Below are 16,055 nucleotides of genomic sequence, written 5' to 3'. Positions count from 1 at the left end.
TCCAATACAGCTTTGAAACAGAAAATTGGCATATATAAAGCAAATGCTTAGAAAATGCCATCCCAATGAATGTTACCTAGGACACTCATTTATTAGTATATAGTATTCCTATTAATGTAAGATTTTATACATTTACTTATTGATTAATACTTAGTCTGTGCAATTTATGTTGTGTTTCCATTTCTTCTATCATTACCTTTGCTAATACTTTTACTACAATGTTGAGAAGCAATCATGGCAGCAGCATTAAATATAGTAGATTTTTCTTGAATTGTGGGCTTTGCTGGAGGGTGGTCAATCCACCAATGAAGAGACTGCCTTTGCCTCTCCCAGCTGCTGCTACCCACAGCATCTGTCTTTTGAGATGATAATATAAATACAGTTCTCCCTTCTTTTTCTTCCCTCTAAACCCTCTAAAATGCCCCCCTCTCTTTCAGATTCTTGACTTCTTTCATCACTAATTGTTATGGTATGCATATATGTACACACATATATATTCCTAAACACAACCTGCTCAGTCTATACAGTGTTACTTGTAGGTGTATATATGGACAGTAACTTTTAACTCAGAAAAAAAGCTTGCAAAACTGAACAGGTTTCAACTTTTATTTATTGACATTATTTTCATAAAAGGAGTCAAGCTCAATTTCTAGGAATTTTATTTAACATTTATTAAGAATAATTTCCAAAAATAGAGTGAGAGATGTTCTTTACAAATTCACTTTGAAAATATACTTTTAGATGTTTGTCATTAGCTTGTACCTCACAGATGTTACCCAAACCTTAGAATTCAAATGCCATATCACACAAATCACTTAGAACAAGTGTTCACCACAGCAAACATAAGTAAGTGAGAATATGAATTTTTAGACTTTGCATCAGTATGAAACAAGGCCTGAGAACCATGTCTTCACTCAGCTTGAGGAAGAAGACAGCTTACTCAATGTGGTGAAATTTTATGAAAATGATATCGAAGGAGAACCTAACAATTTCAAATATCTAAAAGTGTCACAAGGAAAAGGGTGAGGGGAATATGCAGCAAAATCAGAAAGAGACAGAGCCAGGCAACCACAGGGCCAGTGATGAGGCAGGAAGAGAGTTGCGAGAGGCACCCCCCTATCCAAGCAGGTTGTCATTCCTAGATTTCCCTAGGACACACCTACGGTGTTGGAGGTGGAGAGAACACGAGCTTCTCACAACAGCCAAAAACCTATTTTAGTGAAAAATTTGCACACCTTCTATCAAAGCCTTTTTATTCTTAAGACTAATAAATGGCACTCTGAAGAAGTAACATGATTTATGTCTGCCTCTCTTGCTCTCTTCCATTTGACCCAGAAGAGGAGGCTCAGTGCCCCAAGAGGCACAGCAGAACAGCTGCAGGTTCTGTCCCAAGTGAGAGGTGAAAACAATTGGCTGGAAGTTCAAGAACTGGCAGACTACAAAGCAAGACTGTCGCAGAAAATAAAAAGTCTGGGGATGCAGCTTATGGTAGAGAACTTGTGTGTGTTCGACCTGAAACGCTTCAGATGAACCTGAACTAAAACCATGAAAGGAACTGAAAACCTGCATTCAAAGATAATGGAAGCTCATGGTGAAGGTGGGTCTTTCCCTCCAAATATTTCTGCCTTCCAGATTTTGAACACAGTTTTACATGAGGAACCTATCTTCTCTATTTTTATGCATTTATACATTTATTCATGTATGTATTATTTACTTGTGTGTATCGATGATGTATCTATGTGGTTGTATGCATATTTGTATGTATATATGTATGTATGTATGTATGCATGCCTTGGCTGTGTGTTCATATGTATATATGTATGCCTTGGCTGTGTGTTCATATGTATGTAAGTATGTATGTGTGCCATGGCATGTATGTGCAGTCATAGGACAGCCTTTTGGAGTTGACTGCCTCCTTCACTTTGATATGAGTTCTGGGGATTGAACTCAGGTCATCAGGTTTGGCAGCTAACACAGGCACACTCTGTTTCTTATCTTGACTGCAGTTAGCTTAAAACTCATTGTTAAATTTCTCCCAAAACATCCTGTTTTCTGAATCTAAATGTTAACCTGTTGGTGGGGTTTCTGTCCTGCCTGGTTCCCGCAATTGTTGAGTACCAAAGAAATCACACAGAGCTCTACATTAGTTATAAACTGATTGGCCCATTAGCTCAGACATCTTATTAACTCTTATAACTTATATTAGCCCATTATTCTTGCCTATGTTAGCCATCTGGCTCACTACCTTTTTCAGTGAGATAGTCCCATCTTGCTTCTTCTGTGGTTTGGCCAGGACGGTAGAGGAATGGGCTTCCTTCTCCCCAGAATTCTCCTTTTCTCATTGACCTGCCTCTACATCCTATCTGGTTGTCCCACCTATACTTCCTGCCTGGCTACTGGCCAATCAGCATTTATTTTAAAATATAATTAACAGAATATAGATGATTGTCCCACACCATTAACCTTTGTTGAATGTTTTTAAAAAAATACAATAAACAGGTTGCTTTTGCAAATACAGATTACTATTGCCATTCTGGTCGAGACAAGTTGAAATATAAAAACAAAACATTGTATCCATGGAGGTCATGGTATAGAAATGAGGAGCCTAAGGGAGCCTTTGTCCCCATAGATAACTCTTTATGTCAGTGTCTCTCTATGACCCTTCTTACTTGCAGCTGAATAAATAGCTTTTATCCTAGCTGTACTTCCCTTCTGTTCATCTCTGCAGTGGAAGCAGAGTTCTGTGTGTGTGACACCACAATCTGTCACATGGTACGGTTGTGGTCCCCACACATTCAGCTTTAGCCATACCAAGTGCAAGGAGAAGGAGAACAGTATCCTCCACACTTAGTTTAATGTCACAGAAAACTGTGAAAAACACACACAAAGTGTTCTGTGTGTCCATTTCTCAGCACAATGTATTTTTAGCTTTCTGCATCCGGCGAGTCTGAATCCAGACTCAAGAGAAAAATATCAATGGGCTGCATATGGTGCACTTCTCAGCATCTTTGAACATATTTGAAGTAAGCAATGTCATCCCTAAAGACTTTCCGGGGAATAAGTAACCCATTCTAGCACTTACACCCTCATTGCAAAGGGTAGGAAGCACCGGGAAGAATCCCTGTCATGTTTCCCCTCCTTACCTGAGTGCTCTTTCTGCTTCCCTCAGTTTTCTGCTGCCTTTCCCACATCCCTCAAGGACCACACCTTGTATCATTATATATTATGAACTTTCATATTGTTCTCTACTTCCTAGATCAGCCCCTAAACACCTGTGCTATCAGCTGTCATTTAGATACTGCTGACCCCTAGGGTCAGATCCTTGTGAGGCTCTCTCTATAAAGCTCAAAATAAAAATTTGTAGTCATATATCAAGTTTCTTATCTGACAACTCTCCTGGATGTGTTAAGACATAGCTCTCATTTAATAACTCAAGTATTTGAAATTACTAACTCCCAAACACTCCCAAGTTCATGACAATTTACGGACTTCATTATAACAATTTCATTTACCCCCAAGTCTTCTGCTAATGTGCACATATTTTCTTTTTCTTATAGCCTGTACCAAACTACCAACTAACTCCATTGGCTCACCTAAAGTTGCATCCAGGAATGGCTGAAACCACTAACATATGCTACCCCCTGGATCTAAGGTTCCACCTTCTCTCACCAGCATCAGCAAAAGCCAACTGGTTTTTCAATTTTCTTTCCCCAGTACAGCTAACCTGTCTTGCCTCATCATAGTAATTAGTTATTGTTTTATATGGAAGTAAAGGCAGGCCGCTCTTTCAATCAAATTGTGTAGTCTTTCCTTTTGTCAAAGCCAAGTCGAGACTCTTAGGAAGTCATGTGATTGTGCTTTCCTTCTCTCTGATTCTTCTGGCCATGTTGACCTCCCTGATTGATGACTGTATCATACATACAAATGCATGACATCATAGTCATCTCATCACTATCACTGAGATTTTGGCTATGTTTATGGCATTGGCTGTGGTGACATCCATCACTCATCTCAGAACTCATCAAGCTGTATACATTAAACAAGTATAATTTTGTATGTAAATTGTGCCTCTGTAATATGACTGGATTAAAGAACTAGCAATATATTTCTTGTCCTAGAAAGTAATATCTTACTGACTATAGGCTGGGAGCCAGTCCCACCTTTCTTCAAGGCATTATTGCAAAAGTTATAAAATTATAAGTGAAGCCTTCCCTTATAAAGATTTTTAATTTCTTCTACTCACCCATGGTTTCTTCCCCTACTGATTTTTATTTTCTCTGCTGAGGAATGAACTGAGTGCTTTGTGCATAGTGAGCAGATGTTATCCCCTGAACTGCACACAGCCTTTCCTTCATATTTTCTTTTTGGGGCTTGGTCTAACTTATTTTGTTCTTAACTTTATTTACTAATTTCAAGATACTTTGTTTGGTTACTGCCTCCCTGTGAGAATAGAGGAAATGAAAGTCAGCTTGACAATGAAGATCTCTCTCTCTCTCTCTCTCTCTCTCTCTCTCTCTCTCTCTCTCCCCCTCTTTCTCTCTCTCTGTGTGTCTCCTCTTTTCTACTCATCTCCTCTGCCTTCTTCTCCTTCTTGCTTTCTGCTACTTTTTTTTGTCACTAGAATCTAAAATAGTTGCAGGAACATAAAAAAGAAAAGTGTAATGAAAGTAAAAATTAAAGGCAGAATAAAGTAATTAGGGAAAAATGAAGAAGGAAGAAAGGAAGGAAGAAGGGAATGAAAGATAAAAGGTAGTAGGAAAAGAAGGAGAAAGAAAAAAACATTGTTTTCTTTTGTGATTTAGAAGTGACCTACTAATGGAAAGTAACTAATTTTGGTGGTATTTTTTTTTTCCTCTCTGATACTATTCATATAACTTTTAGATCACTTCACCACATTTCTCTTGTGTTTCTTGATTTCACTGTTACTACCAGGTCTGAAAATAGCCAGTGAAAGACAGGAAAGGAAAAAGAATAAACCACAAGATATCAAAAGTGGCTTGAAATGATGCTTTTTAGGATAATGTGCTGTAAATACATGAGTGCATAGATGCATATTGAATCTCTCTCTCTCTCTCTCTCTCTCTATATATATATATATATATATATATATATATATATCCCTCTCTCTCTCACACACACATACACACAGGAAGATCTATTTCTTTATTATAAAACCTGAAATGCACATAAAACATCTATTCCTTCATTACGAAACCTGCAATGTACATATTGCTTAAACTGTACATCTGGTTAATGGTAATGAAGAAAATTAGTTAACAGGTCACTAGCCTTAACAATGCATGGCCACCAAATTCCCAGTATGATAATTTCATAGTAATAGGAGCAAATGCTCAAAACTTCCTGCCAAGGAAACACTCACCATTAATTTGTATGAAATAAACTGATAGTTCTACTCAGACTCCAGGGGTTAGTTTAACATGGAAATTCTGACCTTTTACAGAGTTTAAGAATCAAATGATGATCACTTGAAATAATGTTTTAACACAGTATTTTATGGTTAAAAAAACAAATTATAATGTCTTTCATAAAGTTAAGAAAATATTTGTGAAAGTAAATAATTTCTGAAAGTTACATATTGGAAATAAACAATATCTAACTTTTGGTCCGAAAGCTATTCCAGACATTACCAATAAAAGCTTTAATTACTGTGGTTTCTAATGGAAAAAAGTGATAAACACATCTGTAAGCTAATGTGGTTGCTTCTCTCCATTCAAACTCGAAGAGAACATGCAGATTTCAGTTATAGAATAATTACTAAAAGTAAACATGAATTTTCTACATAAATTCCAAATCCATTTTAATCTAGCTACTAATATATTGAGATAGAATGGCCTCTATCCAAGAAGCAATATGATGCTTGGTTTCGATTGTCTCTGGCTATGTGGTGTAGGCTGCCCTTGAACATGCATTCTCATTCTTTCTGTTTGTGAGAGTGCACCACAATTCATGGGCCATTGATCAGAGACATTAAGTGGATCATATTGATGGGTTTTGAGTTTAACAAATCATGCATTTCCCTTTTTCTCTTCAAGGATGGACATGTGTTTGTAAATATTAACTGCTATTTGTTGCTGTGACTGATGCTTAATATGCCCAGGTTGTAAATTCACAAATACAATCATGTTTTTTTGCATATTACCTCCCATATTCTCAATAAAATTTCTGGACTTTTTATATTCTCCAAATTTATTAACAGAAAGCATTTGGCTAAATAAAATTCTCATTTGTGATACTTAATCTAAGGGGAATGTTTCCCCCCAAGCTTTTCCTGTCTTGACACAAAAACTAAAGTATTTTCACATAGACTCTTTCATATGGCTCCTGGTTTGGGATGATTGATACTTACAGAAAACTAGGACATGGAGCTTTGCCAAATTTAGAAACTACTCTGCCTCATGGGATCTATATTTTCAAACTAAAAAGATGCAGCTTTGTGTGTTTAAACTTGTTTTCTTGGTAAAAATTCATTAAAATTGGCTTCTTGGAAATACAATGATTCTTAAAAACTGAACTTGCTGAGTTCAATGATTTAAATGGCCTTATGAGGATCAGGTGGCTTTTGCTTTGCAATGAACACCAATCCCTTGGTCAAATGCACACTAGCCTTGATGGACACATGCTGAGTTGAGATCCTCAGGACACACACTCTCAGTCCTTAGCCCAGGATGGGTTCAGAGTATCTGGAACTGCCCTAGAAGGAGAAAGCCAGGGTCTCCTCTTGGTCTTAGTTTTGAATGTCACAGGACTTATTGCTAAGCTGAAGCCGGCATTTCCTAGGATCTTAAAATGCACATTATAATGTCTTTCCTTCACACAAGCTTCTTTAGAAAAACTCATAAAAAACAGGAAAGGGTTTTCAACACATCCATGAATGAAAAAGCTTAATAGTGAATTTTAAGTCATTCATGGTTGATATCCCATACTGGACAAAGGACTAGTTGCCATTTAAATGAAACCCAGTCTTTGCCTTCATAATCTTGTAAGTAATAGCTAATAAGGAGAATTAAATGTCTCAGTTCATTCATGTTTATTGTGATGAGTTAAAAGTTTAATACTAGCAATAATCTTCATTTACTCAAAGGATATTCATCAAGCCACTGAAATTCTTGAGCTATATGTCAATGACAGCATGGATAAAGTCAGAGTCTTTCTTCCACTGAGAACCTGCTACAAAGAGTATCTATGAATTATTTTTATGAGCCTTTGCTTTTGCAATTGTGGGGTAACTCCATTCCTTGGCTAGAGGTCATGACCTTGTATTTTCTCTTTACTTTCCTTGGAAGCAGAGGAAGACTAAAGGCACCTTTAGTCATCCTACATTGTTTATTTCATAACCTAACACTAAGGAATTAAGGTAGAGTCATGGCAGAGGTGTGAATGGCCTGATGTGGGAGTTCACTCTGTGTGGGGTAATTACCATTAGTGAATAAAGAAACTGCTTCAGACCTATAGCAAGGCAGAACTTAGGTAGGCAGGGAAAGCTAGGCTGAATGCTGGGAGGAAGAAGGTCAGAGTCAGAGAGAGAAGCCATGATCCACCACTGGAGATAGATGTGCTGAAACTGCTGGTAGGCCACGACCTCGTGGTGATGCACAGATGAATAGAAATAAGTTAAATTAATATAAGAGTTAGCCAAAGGGAAGCTAGAGCTAATGGGCCAAGCTGGGTTTTAATCAATACAGTTTCTGTGTGGTTATTTTGGTTCTGGGCAGAAAGGACGAACAAGCAGCCCCTCGTTCTACAAATGTAAATTTTGATATATTGTTTTTGAATCTAAGGATATGTTGCTTTGGAAAAGAGGTTCTTCTTCTTTTTTTTCACAGAAGATGAGAATCTGTGGATTGCTTCCAGACCAATATGGTTTGATGTAACAAGACCCCCTGAAAGGTTGCTTAAGTACCCCCACACAAAAAAATACTTCACCCAATAAACATTGGAGAAACTATGCTCATATTCCCAAATATTGTCTATAAATGTTTTTTACATTTAAAGGGGGATATGACATAGATATGAATAATTTTCATTGATATGGATCTTAATTTATTAATACAAATTTAAGATCAGTTATGTTATATGTATATTTCTGCTTTTGATTAATATGTTGTCATTGTATAGTTTATTTAAACATGCAATGTATAATTTAAAAAGATAGGTTAATAGGTGATCATCTATAATAGTTAAGCTTGTAATCACATTAGTTAGATTTTCTAGATGTGTAGGGATATATTTTGGTTAGATAGGTATTCTTCAAATCTTTCAGAGACCTTCAGAATATGGTATTTAAAATGTTTAAGAACTTAAGACTTTTCATGACAGTGAAACACATCTGCTCCTGGCAACACAACTACTTCAAGAGGAAGATGGACATCAGGAGGCTCCTTATGGAGTTGGTTAGCCATTTTGGCAAGAAACTGCTCTTGCCTGGACTTGCAGGACCCACAGAGAAATGACTGCTGAACTTACCTAAAGGTGAGATGATCCTTCAGAGATCCTGCTTCATGAAAGCATCTGACAGACATTCTGCAGGACACAGAAAAAAATGACTGACAAACTGCCAATATAGATGAAACTATCTTTGAACTTTCCTGCTTCATTAAAAGTCTTCCAGATACTATGGGCCAGTAGGCTGAAGATGAATGCCCCAATGGTACAGAAGAACTTTGGGTGACTGTCCAGGCAGTGAAAGGGCTCTGTCAATTATAGAGTTTTGAAAGTTGCTTACATTGTACTTCCTGTTTACTTAGGTAATATCTTAGGTAATATTATATCCTTCTGGAGTCTTTGATGGAGTTGAATAATAGATAGTTACAATATAGTTTTTCATAGTTATGATCAAAGATAAAGTGGATATAAATATTGTAACTGCAATTCTTTCTTGATAACTGTTTTGTTATATATAATTTTACTATGTTAAAGTTGAAACCTTCCTTTTTATTTAAACAGAAAAGGGGAGGTGATGTGGGATTCTCCTCTGTGTGTTGTGATTACCAGTAATGAATAAAAAACTGGTTTGGACCTATAGCAAGGCAGAACTGCTAGGCTGAGTGCTGGGAGGAAGAAGGGCAGAGTCAGAGAGAGAAGCCATGATCTGCCACTGGAGATAGACGTGCTGAAACTTTGTTGTTGGGCCATGACCACATGGTGAAGCACAGATTAATAGAAATGGGTTAAATTACCATAAAAGTTAGCCAATGAGAAGCTAGAGCTAATGGGCCAAACAGTATTTTAATTACTATAGTTTCTGTGTGGTTATTTTGGTTCTGGAAAGCAGGGATGAAGAAGCAGCTCCTTCTCCTATAATGACCAGCTAAGAGAAACATTATTTTCCTAATAGAATCCCTAGATGACAAAAAGCTTTCTTATTTCCTTGGCATGCTTTATGTGAGCCACTAATGACTTTCATATCCCAAAGATGAAAACCATGTAAGAGGGAAAGGAGTTAAAATTTTAATAAATTCAATTCTTCAAACAGATTTGACAATAAAACCCTGAGATAAATGATGTGCTGTTGAGAGGGTACGCCCCTGCTTTGTGACACAGTACTTTCCTATGAGTTATTTTCCATCAAGAGAGTTCATTAACAATTGCAGTGTTTAATTCAGCTTTAAACAAGACTCATTAGCCCACTCATCAAGGACTGACAATTTTATCTTTATTGCTTATGCATTCTTGTTTATATTTCATAATACTACTCCTACTTCTCTAACAGGTACATGCTCTGGTAGGAATTATGGGCGAAAGATTTTCTGGGGACAGTTATAGTGGACCTGCTGTGATTGGATAAGTATCCTCAAAGGTTCATTGTTGTTAAAAGCTTGGTCCCCAGAGTTGGACTGTTTATGGTAGCTGGAACTCATTAGATAGTAGTGGGGTCTAAAGATCCTTCGGGTCTGGAGGACATTGAAGACATGACCTGAAATGGGGACACTGGGGACCCTGGATCTGGGCTCTTTCTCTTCTCTCATCCTTGGTTCATGACACAAATGGATTACTACTGCACAAGTTCCCTATTATTGCCATCTGGTGCCACTATCAGACACCCAGAAACATGGCAGAGGACTGGAGCCAATTTAGTTATCATTTGCCATGATAACTAAGTTAACTCAGGTATTTTGTTATAGTCATAGAAAGCTAATTAAGAATACCAACAGTATAAACAAATTAAGAAAAACAAATAAAAATTAGAGTTAAAAGCAAGAAATATAAACACACACAGAGAAAGAGAGAGAGAGAGAGAGAGAGAGAGAGAGAGAGAGAGAGAGAGAGAGGTGAGCACATGGGCATCAGGGCATGTGTGGAGGTCAAAGGTCAGAGGATAGCTTGCAAGAGTTGCTTCTCCTTTTCCACAATGCTGGATCTGGAGATCAAGCTCAGGTTGTTAGGTTTGGGCAACAGGCACCCTTATCTTCTCATCTATCTTGCTAATGCAATATTTTTTAAAAAATATAGGTTTTAAAGGTGCTTTGAATAGTAGTTTATGCCTAAAATCCTAGCACTTAGGAGACTAAGTGATAAGGATTGCCAGGAGTTTGAAGTCAGCCTTGTTTACAAAATAGTACAAGAAAACCAAGGAATATAGAGCAGGACATGACTCAAAAAACATACAATAGCAAAATCAGAAAGAAAAGAAAAATCAGCATCCATAATGCTCTCAGAATGAAAGGCAGTTGGAGGCAACAAAGTGTTGAGGAACCCGGTGTTCAGGCACTTCTGGAAGGTCAATTGTTTGAGGCCCAATCATCTTAATGAAGTCTATTTCCAGTTTCATTTCGTAGAAATCAGAGGGTATATGTGGTCAGTTTTGAAGAGGCTATGAAAAAATTCTACACTTCCTTTTACTTTAATTTCATCTATCAGGCCACTACCAGAATCTAAATGTATTGCTACTTGTATAGCATCTTTGTTATTGCATAGAAGAAGTTTACAAGCGACTATACAATCATCAGCTCCATGTTACTGCAGGCAAGCTTTCTGTTGTTCAGAAAAGCCGCAGTAGGTCTTTTCCTTCCCAGGCCTTATAGGAGCCCTTCCTGGAACTAGCTCCACAGAAAGGCCTTTCCTTCCAGAAAACATCCATCTCATTCTCCTTTTCTGCATTCCTAGTGGACGAAGTGCACTGGAGGTCGTCAGTTGGAATGGGATTTTCATTTACTTCTCACTGAACATTGATGGAGTTGAGTATAGTTTTCACTGTGACCCACCATTGCTGGTGCCATACTCTGGAATTTTGAAACAGCGAAATAGATGTTGCCAGACCAGTTCTTTGAGGGAGCTGCTGGTGCCAGTAACTAGCAGCACTCTGCTTTCTTCATTGTCCCTCTCTAAAGCAATGGTGGAAGGATGAAATCAGATCCACACTCTACACACAGTCAGTGTCCAGGATGGGGAGGGGCTGAGAACACTTACTGCTTCAGGCAGGCTTGCCAAGAACTTGTGAGCTTTCATTTTATATTATATATATAAGGCTTAAATTCACCACATTTTAAAAAATGGAGTTGAATAGCATGATCAAAGACTTCTTTAAGAGGATGGATTTCTCGCTAGAGTGTAATTTTTAAGGTCATTTATTGAGAACAGGAAAACGTTAGAAGTCCATCATGCTGGACTTGGTCATTTTTTCAGAATCCCTGGAGTGAGTCCTTTAATGTAGGCTAAATATTAACCCTCAAACAGGCATCAGCTGACAGACAACCAAACCTATTCTACTTAGAGAATGCCCTAGGAACAAAGAAGTTCATCCCACCCATTACCTCTGCTCCCTGCCTCCTTACACCTTCCCAGGTAAAAACCGTGCCTGGCAGAAATGGTTGTCTGCGCATTTCACACTCAGCTTCCTGCAATGTCTTTCCCATCACATGTAAAGAAGAGACCTGTGATTTCTTTGGGAGGAAGGCAGCCTAATGAGATGTGGAAATACTCTTCTGTCTTTTTTGACCAACTTGTAAAATTAATGTTTTTGTTTTTGTTTTAATTCCTCACCTTCTCCATTGTTAATTTGGCCATGACTCACTTCTGAGCTGAAATGTAAAATAATTTCTGTGAAGTTATAATGTCAATATTACATATCCTTAATACTGAACAGATGCCTATGGCATTTGCTAATTTCAAACACAGTTGCCCAATGTGTTAGGAGTATGTTGGTTGTTCCCTGACAATAATAAAAATGACCACTACTACAAATAATGCTGCTATGAACATAGTTGAGCATATACTTTTGTTGTATGATAGGGCATCTAGATCCTAGAGAAGCTAAATAAGAAGGTGAACCCAAAGAAAAACATATAGGCATCCTCCTGAATATTAACCTTCATCATGCGATGAAAGGAGACAGAGACAGAAACCCACATTAGAGCACAGGACTAAAATCTCAAGGTCCAAATCAGGAGCAGAAGGAGAGAGAGCACGAGCTCAGAACCGCGAGGGGTGCACCCCCACACTGAGACAATGGGGATGTTCTATCGGGAACTCACCAAGGCCAGCTGGCCTGGGTCTGAAAAAGCCTGGGATAAAACCGGACTCGCTGAACATAGCGGACAATGAGGACTACTGAGAACTTAAGAACAATGGCAATGGGTTTTTGATCCTACTGCACGTACTGGCTTTGTGGGAGCCTAGGCAATTTGGATGCTCACCTTACTAGACCTGGATGGAGGTGGGTGGTCCTTGGACTTCCCACAGGGCAGGGAACCCTGATTGTTCTTCCGGCTGACGTGGGAGGGGGACTTGATTGGGAGAGGGGGAGGGAAATGGGAGGCAGTGGCGGGGAGGAGGTAGAAATCTTTAATAAATAAATAAATTAATTAAAAAAAATGACAACTACTTGCTCAACCATTTATCCCAACATGAGGTCAATTATTTGATGATGGTTCGAAGTGAGTGGATGGCTCTTCTATGTAAAAGCCACATTCCCACCTTTATGAATCAGAAAAATGTTTCAGAAGGCTTAAACACTCCCCCAAACAAAAGTAGGATGCATGAGAAAGAGAAACAAAGACAGATTGTAGAGTTGCAGAGGGATACAACAGAAAACTAGGTAGTACATAAAATGCACATCATACTGACATGATCTGGAGCCCATGCAACTGTGAAGACAGGTCTCAACAGTTTCTAGATCTTTGCAAACCCACATCCTGGAGAAGAGTGGGCTGAAGGTAACATTAGTTTGATTCAGCTTAGCTTTCTGAGGCCAGTGCTGACTATGATCCAGCATTTATAACACAGCTGTGCATGAAGCAGGCCAAAGCCTCACACTCCCAGCTCTGGTCCCTGTCCTTGGAAGTTTCTTCTCACATTCTCACATCCTCAGCCCCCATATTCTCCAGTTCCCCTGAGCCATCTCTGCAACAAGACCACATCCTCCCACATGGAGAGTTCTAGTAATTTTTGTCCTATATAAATGCGCTACATAAAGGTCTTTGCTGTGAGTATATACAATGGTAGGGATTTTTTTTTTTTTGGACTGTGTTATGTGCATGTGTGTATGTGGGAGATTCTTTCACACACATTCCCTAAGGCAGGCTCTTTTTTTTTGGGGGGGGGGTAGGCAAGAGAGCAAAAGAACATTTCTCTGTACTCTAATGTACACAGCAAACTCTGACTTCAAGTCAAAGCGAGTGGGGTAGATGAGGTAGGAGGAGAGAGGAGAGGAAGGCTTCCTCAGCCTTTGTATAACAACCAGACTTATCACATGATGTTAGGGCAGTGCGCACTGTGGTCTCATGCTGCAGAAATTCAGATTTTAATTAGAAGGTATGTTTGTTTGTGAATAAAAATAAATGAGGACATGACACTCTTAAATATGTTTGAAGAGAAGGTTTAATGTAGATATGAGGGAGCAAACAGCCAGAGGCATCGGGAAGGGTCCAGACTGAAGTGGGCCAACAGACTTAACAGAGCTATGGGGTGGGTGGCGGTGAGTGAAAAAGAGGAGAAAGAAAGAGAGCTGCAAGAGAGGAGTCAAGGACAGTGAGACCAAGAGCAGGAAGAGTACCAAGAGTATACCTAGGCAAAAGACTGGATTATATAGATAAGAGAAGCTGGGGGAAAAGGAGAGAAGGGAAGGGAAGCTCAGGGACTGGAGAGCTTGAGGATAGGGGTGGCTGTGCTGGCCAGGAAGACTTATAACGAGTACTTGTGAATAGGGATTGAGGGAAACTGGCTGTTAGATATGTAATATAGGTACTTCAACCCTTGGACCTGAATTTCTTCAATAACTATTATTTTGTTTGTTTACTTTTTTGTTGCTTGTTTTGGCTACATGTACTCTTCCTCGTGTGTGTGTGTGTGTGTGTGTGTGTGTGTGTGTATCCACACATATAGAGATACAAATAGAGGGAGAGAGTCAGAATTTATTAAATCAGTTATGTTAAACTAGTAACAGTTGCCTCACATCTGAGAAACTGAAAACTCTTGAGGCTGGGTACCTCTGCTGGCAGAGTAGTCCACAGTGGCTGCTTCACACAGGAGAGGCTGGTAACTGGCAGGTTTTCAGTTCACAAGTTTTGTGTAAGACCTTATCATGATCTTACCAAGACCTTACCATGACTGACACCATGTTAAAGGCCTCATTCTGACCTTAAATCCCAGCTCATAGTCCTAGCACCTGCCAAAACAGGACAAAGATCTAGTGCACAGTCTCAGGAAGGTGCTAAGGTAAAAACTCCTTTACCTTGTCTTTCAGTTCTGAAACTCTGCTTCTTGCTCACTGAAATGTGCCAACCAGGATGTAGTTTTTGTTCATGAGAGACAAAGAGATCTAAGTCTTGGTGCTGCAAGACTTAGGCAACTTCCCCATGTGGCCAAGGAAATAAAGATCTTGCTTGTTTGTTTTTGTGTTAAGCCTCTCCTGCTGGTGCTCTCTTGTGGTCTTACCTTGCAGCAGCTGGGTGCTTCTGCATTCCCAATCTGGAGCTAAAAGTTCGACAGTTTCAGGAGCTGGTTCTTAGTGACAAGGAAAGCCTTGGAATGTTAGTTGTGATGTTAATGAAGGAATCAGCGGAAGAAACAGAGTTAATGAATGCAGCAGAAAAAGGGAAGGTCAAGAGCACAAAAGGTCATTAGTCTCCCTTCTGCCCTGTCTTTTTATATCTGGGCACAAAAGGTGTTACTCACATTCAGAATGGTTCTTTCTACATCTGTTAAGGCAATCGGGGAAAATTTTTAGTTGAGACTTCTCACTCTGTTGGTTCTAAATTTTGGAAAATTGACATTAAAAACCAGCCATCACAGACAGAAAGCTCATGGATTCAGTTGTAGGAGTAGTTGTCATCCATACCATCCACAGCCTCCACCTCTTCTCATTCAGCATCCACTCTGATGTTTTCATCACAATCATTTCTATAAAAATGTCTTCAAGTCTTTGACCACATTTTTACTTAACATTTCACACACGAAATCTACAAACCATGCTTCATGCTTCGCTGCAGAAGACATCCACAACTAAGCTGACTGTAGTCAGTCAGAATTATGGCCACAGACTCACGTGAGTCAGCAGTACTGCCAGGATTTTGATTTTAATTTTCTTGATGACTCACCTGTCATAGCTATTTCAGCCATCTGTTCTATTTCCACCTCTATAGTCTTCACACTCATCTAACAAAACTTGTCTAATATTTATGAAGAAAGTAGAAACAGCCAAAATTTATGTCCTCAGGTTCCCATCATAAAACAATTTCATCTTTGTCTCTCACTATATTTGGATAAATTCCCATAGTTATGCAGAGTTCCTGTATCTTTGTTACAAAGATTCTTGCTCTATTTTCAACCTTACTTAATTGTTATTAATTCTTTCATTTCTTTGGATACTTTTGTGGACATACTAACATTGTATGATATTCATAATTAACCCTTACTTGATATTGTATTTTTCCTCCAACTTTCATCTGTTGCTTTGGTCTTCTTTTCACAAAACTTCTTTTTCAGCATTGTCTTCTACATCCTCCATGCCATTCCCCTCTCCTTGCTTTAATAAATGTTTCTTTTATGACTGCTTTCCTGTTTAGTTCACAGACTACTTCAGTTCAACATTATTTCTT

This window comes from Microtus oregoni, unplaced genomic scaffold (assembly GCF_018167655.1).
Source record: "Microtus oregoni isolate MIOR12 unplaced genomic scaffold, Mior012 000014F_ref0000157, whole genome shotgun sequence".
In the NCBI taxonomy this organism is placed as follows: Eukaryota; Metazoa; Chordata; class Mammalia; order Rodentia; family Cricetidae; genus Microtus; species Microtus oregoni.
This window is presented reverse-complemented; position numbering follows the sequence as displayed.